The sequence below is a fragment of the Sciurus carolinensis genome, chromosome 4, assembly GCF_902686445.1.
Source record: "Sciurus carolinensis chromosome 4, mSciCar1.2, whole genome shotgun sequence".
In the NCBI taxonomy this organism is placed as follows: Eukaryota; Metazoa; Chordata; class Mammalia; order Rodentia; family Sciuridae; genus Sciurus; species Sciurus carolinensis.
This window is the reverse complement of record NC_062216.1, coordinates 11,878,047-11,884,051: the sequence shown is the minus strand read 5'-3', so window position 1 is coordinate 11,884,051 and position 6,005 is coordinate 11,878,047. Positions and strand designations below refer to the sequence as shown.

At 48.5% G+C, this 6,005-nt stretch overlaps 1 long non-coding RNA gene across 2 annotated transcripts; it reads left to right on the top strand.

The window, feature by feature from the left end:
• Positions 1-718: 718 nt before the first annotated feature.
• On the top strand, positions 719-4,370 carry LOC124983916 (uncharacterized). 2 transcript variants are annotated; one of them, XR_007108509.1, is made up of 3 exons: positions 719-839; positions 3,854-3,948; positions 4,279-4,370. It is a non-coding gene; the product is annotated as an uncharacterized LOC124983916 (long non-coding RNA). The 2 variants fall into 2 exon arrangements; XR_007108510.1 differs by having other exon boundaries at positions 4,100-4,362.
• The last annotated feature ends 1,635 nt before the right edge of the window (positions 4,371-6,005 follow it).

The window sequence follows — 6,005 nt, the reverse complement described above, 5'->3', positions numbered from 1 at the left end:
TAAATAAGGAGGAAAGTTGACCCACACTATCAGTACTGCAAGTCAAACTGTTTTCCATTCGTTCTATTTCATTTTCCGTTCTTTTCAAAGGCATATGTCTTTTTTTATCACTTAAAATTAAATCATAAGCACTTTTGATGTCGCACAGTCTTCATGATCGTCAAGGGTTCTATCTGCCTCTCAAGGGGTTCCACAGCACCAGTGCCCAGTCCTTCCCTAGGCGTGCCCTTTCAGATAGCTTCCGGTTTTCCCGATTGGACCTAACACTGGGATGAACATGTTAATGTACTACTGAGATCGCTGCTCAGGACCAGCGACCAGAGCCTAAGGGAAGATCGAGGGTGAGGTACTGGGGATTTTTCAGGCAACCTTTCCCATGAAATGACAGCCCAGTGGGGAGAGAGACAGGGATCGGGAGACAAGAAAAATGGAAGAAGCTGTTCTACAGTGAACCCGAGACAGTGGTTCTCATCTTTTGTAAAGAGAGGTGAACAAGCAACAGGGGAAAGTGTCTTTTTGGGGAAAGGTCTTAGACGACCCAGGCAAAGCAGCGCCACTCCCTGGTCCAGCGTGGGCACCGTGGTGGCTGTGGATCAGGGAGTAGGGAGCATTAGCAGAGTTTGCCACACCCACGGAAATGACCTGCTGCAGCATCTTCCTGCGGGTGGAGCAGCAGGAACAGAAGCAAGGCCACCCTCTACTGAGGGCTTGCTGGAGCAGGCGGGGCAGAAGAGAAGACTCCACACATACGAGGCACAGCAGGGAACTCCGAGACAGGAGCTGAGGTCCTCCGGTTTGCAGACGACCCTGTGAGTCTGTGGCCTGTGTCGTTGGCATTAGTAAGTTCTCCTCTATACCTCTGGGAAGAGTTCCAGGGTTTAGATATTTTTTTTTCTTTGGGGCTATTTTCCTAAAATAACTTTCTAGAAGCAAGATTACTGGGTCAAAGGGCGCCAAGGCTTTTTTCCCTGTGGAATTCCCAGAATCGGTTCTCAGGCCCGGTCGCCATGGTCTTTTCTTCCCTGCCACAGTCCCAGGGGTGCTCTCCCTCCAAGATCTTAGACCCCCCCCCCAGCTTCCTCCTTTCTCACTAGCCCTGGAGACAAACTGACGGGTCACTTTCATTTTAAGTGTCGCTACAGGGACACAATAAGGGACTAACTGAGACATTTAAAACAAAGAAAAAGGTATGAAAAGTTAAAAGTCTTACTAAGTTTTGACAGGCAGAAACCCGCACTTACAACCCCGGACCTTGCTTGAGATGAGTACTAGAAAACCATGTGAGACATCAGATGCTCTTAGCCTGGGGTCCGTGTTGAAGACTCTAGGGTCTTTGCCTTGCTTGGAAAACTCAACCACACCAGTTATCTTAACAAAGAGGATATAATAAAGGAATTTACTGGTCAGGTATCAGAGACCTGAAAGACACCAGGGAGATAATGAGTAACTCGGATAATAACTGCAGGGAGCAGCTTCTAACCCAGGGTGCAGGTTGAACTAGGTAACTAGAAGTTTGGAAAATATTTCCATGGAATTGGGACCCAGACCTCAGGGGAGGAGTGTTATAGATGAATTGTCCACAAAAACAAAGTTTGTCAAAATTCTACCTCCTGGTACTTCTAAAAGTGACCTTATGTGGAAGTGGGATCTTTTTTTACAGAGTAATTGAGCTCAAGTGAGGTCTTCAGGGTGGGCCCTGTACCAACATGATGGTGTCCTTACAGAAAGGGGAAATTTGGACATGGAGACTCACACACACACACACACACACACACACACACACACAAGACAAAGTGAAGACACATAGGGAAAAGGTCATGTGTCCAGAGTGGTTCTTGGCATCCACAAGCCCAGAAAAGCCAAGGACTGGCAATTACCAACAGAACCTAGAAGAGTCCAGGGAGGATCCTCCTCTACAGCTGTCTAGAGCGCACACGTTGGTCTTGGACTTCCAACCTCCAGAGCTATGGGGTGAAATGTTCTGTCTTAAGCCACCCAGCTTTCAGTGCTTTGCTATGGCAGCCCGGAGCCGAGCACCCAGCTTTGTTGGGGGCACCATGAGGCTGGTTTTGGAAGTGTGGAAACAACTGGCGGTTCAGGAACCAGCTCTACCTGGAATCACCTGCCACTGGTAAGATGAAATGTGATTGTGTTTTAGTCAGGTTTTTTTTCATTGCTGAGACTAAAAAACCCAACCAGAACAACTGTAGAGGAGGAAAAGTTTACTTGGGGTTTTACGGTTTCAGAGGTCTCAATCCATAGACAGCCAGTTCCATTCCTCAGGGCTCCAGGTGAGCCAAAACAACATGGCGGAAGAGTGCAGCAGAGGGAAGCTCACATGATGATCAGAAAGAGACTCCACTCACCAGATACAAAATGTATACACCAAAGTCATGCCCCCAATGACCCACCCCTCCAGCCACATTCTACCCACCTGGGGTTACCACTCAGTCAGTCCCTCTCAGGGGATTAATTCACTGATTGGATTAAGGCTCTCACAACCCAATCATTTCTCCTCTGAACTTTCTGGTTTGTCTCACACATGAGATTTGAGAGGACACCTCACATCCAGACCACAGCAGACTGTTTGCACGGTGCTGACAGTCAAAGAGCACAGCAAGTCACTTCTCTCTCTTCCAGCCTTCCAGTCTCCCTCTTGCTTATTCTTTGACCAGTCCTGCATATTAGGGGACCAGCGGTCAGGGGAGAAACATGGTATGCTGAGCCCCAAGGTCACAGAGCCACCATGGCAGGTGGATGAGGAGCTGAGAGACAAGTGGTTAATAACCAACACGGTGTGTGTGACTTTGGGACTGGGAAAAAAATGGCGTCTTCATTTTTATTCACCTTTCTCCAAACCTAGTATTCCCTCCTCTTGTGAATATAGGCCAAAAATTAATTTTAAAAACTGCAGTAGTAGCAGCAGGACCTGTGACTCTGTGACTCATGTTGTGTAGCACTAGAGTCCCTGCTGGCATTTCAAGTTGTCATTTGTGTGATCATCACCACTTACAATTGGAGTGCCTGTTGGACTTGCCGCAGCCTGTGGTCATTTACTGTCTGTTACAGTCATTTACTGTCTGATACAAAGCAAACATATCACTAATGCAATTTTGTGTTTTAATATGTTTTTAAATATGTGGTTTTCCTTTGTACTTCTGCTACTGTTGTTTTTTATGCATTGAAAAATCTTATTTGAGAAAGAGATCAAAGATTTCACCAAACAAAGAGGTTACCACAACAAGACTGTTCTGAACTAAGACACGAAGAGCTCTTAAAACAGGGCCTGCCATATATGCCAACGATGGTTCCAGGATCCCTGAGATACCGAGATATCGAGACTCATGAATGTACAAGTCCTTATATAAAATGGTAGAGTATTTAGATATAACCTATGACATCCATCCACAGTTCAGATCATCTCTGGATGACTAATAATTCCTAATACAATGTAAATTCTGTGTAAACTGTTGTTATGCAGGCTTGCTTAGGGAACAGTAACAACAAAAACATTTGTACCTGTTCACTACAGACACAATGTTATTTTTCAAATATTTTCAATCCACCATTGGTTAAATTTGCAGATGCAGAATCGACAAAAGCAGAGGGCCCACTGTATAGTGATATCTTGAAGAGATGCCTTTAGTTTACTCCATTTCTCTAGGTGCCTGGAAAAAGAGAAGTCACTGTTTCCAGGAACATGGTGTTTAAATTGTGTTTCTTGGGTCCTTGGGAGTCCCAGAGACGTGTGTCCCTGGTGGCTGTGGAAGATGAGGAAGGTGGTGAGCAGGCAGCACCTCACTCCTACTCCTTAAGACAGGAGCTTTTCCTTTTATTTAATATATATATTGAGTTTCCAGGTATGACTGCATTTGAAGAAAACACCCCAAGCGAAGTCATGAAGAGTCCCAGGAAGTGCACACACCAGGCATTCCCTCCCAGCTGAAGGTGACTGGGCTTTGTATTATTTGTCATGGTCACCAAAGCAAACCAGGTGGACCCTACTTGATGGGTTGCTGGAGTGTCACTGAGGTGCTTGGGCAGAGTTCAGGGAACCTGAGTAGGCAGAGTACGTACTTTGGGCTCTTCCCACCCACAGATCTGCGGAAGAAAAGGGAGGCTGTCTGGCATCCAGAGCGGGTGGAGTCATGACAAAGGTTCCTGACAGCAGCTGAAGCCTTTGGAGAGTGATTCGGCCAATCTCTGGGGACCTGTTAGGGAGGAACAAGGAAAAGGACTGCCCTGACCACATTCTCTTCCCACTCTTCATTCCCACAGGTGCTTCCCCGTGGCCAGACCCAAATGAAAGCCAGAGGGCAAGGAATAGATTGATGTAGATTCAGGGGTGGGCTGGTAAATAAATATTTATCAACAAGCTCTAAAGTGTGTGTTTGTGTGTGCGTGAGAGAGCGAGAACTTGATTGTAGTGCTTACCAATTCCTGTGGTGTAAATATTCCTACTATGATCACCAAACAGAGTTAGAAAGAGGTGCACTCAGTCAACCCTTGCAGGCTCCAGCACGCCACTGAGGTAAACCATACGGGTCAGCCTCCCAGGGCACGGAACAGGGCAGAGGATGGAGGGAGGCCCTGAAGGGTGACAAAATGCCCAGTGCCACTCAGCCATGCATGCTGCAGCCACCAACAGCAGGCCAAGCTCTAACGTCTGGACCAAAGGCATCAGTACCTCTGACTTCACCACCAACATAACGGCCACTCCCAACGTTCATTCGGAAGGGTTACGAAGAACAGGGATTCAGCAGATCAGTAACACAGGAGAGGGAGGGAGACGGGGGAGACAGATGTAGACTCCATTCCAGGCCAAGGCTGGGGGAGTCAGATTTCTCCCAGACACTGTGTTGCCAGTAGGAGCCAGCTGGAAGAAAGAGGCTGGGGGTGGGGAGTGTACTCTCCCAACTTTAATTTACTCTCTCTGATAACAGTATCCTCCAGCCAGGTAGGGGTCGGTCCCGTGGAGAGGAAGGCGACGCTCTGGAAGTGCAGTTCCGGGGTGGGGCCGGACCTAATAGACCATCTGGCACTGAACTCCAGGTCTTAGAAGTGACCTCTGCCATCGGAATGGCCACAGAGCTATTAAGCCAACTATGCACAAGCCCCGTGGGCCCATCTTGGCAGAGCCCTTGCTGAGAGCTTGGGATTCGGATTCAATGCTGCTGCGAACATCACCCGGGTGCTGTTTGTGTGCAGAAGGCACAGCCCAATATTCTGTGTAACAATCGGTGTGAAACAGGGACTCAGCAGCCACCACCTGTCTCCCAGACCCACTGCCAACGGTCTCCCTGCCATCTCTGTTCCTCAGGCCAGTACTCTTCCCCGGACTGTAGGGAAACGGGCTTTGTTTATTCTTCTTGTGTTACAGCTCCTCATCCTGAGGGCCGGCACAAGTCTACAGAGGGTGGGGTGTAGACAGTCCAAGTGAGAAGTGCTGCGCTGATCTCCAGATTATCCCCCGACCTGGTCCCATGCCTGGAATCTGTGCGACAATTGAGATAAGTGGCACATGGATAGGGTGGCCGGGCTTGGGCTCCATGTGGCAGCGACAGCATTGTGACCTTGCCAGGTAAAACTGCAGGGACAGAGTTCAACCCAAGCAGAGAGCCAGGTCCAACAGATGTCCCCTGCAGGGGTATGGCCCAAAAGGGAGACTCTCCCCTTTCTCTCCCCTCACCCCGTCCCACTTCAGCTGCCTGCACTTGCCTCTCAGACAGACGCACTGCTTTGCTGGTAATTCAAGTTCTGCTGACACCTCTCTTCCCTTACAAGGCGAGAAAGATTCTAAGAGCATCCACTGCTACTGCCTATGGGAAGACAAGGTAACAGGCAGGCCCCTCGGAGGGCCATTAAAGTGAATAAGAACACCCTGGGGCTTTTGACAATATCCTGGGACACGAAAGTCAGAGTGGGAAGAGACTCATCCTGAGCATTGGTTGGTAGACAAGACAGGAGGAAACGTGAGGATGCAGAGTAAGCTGCAAACAAGATTG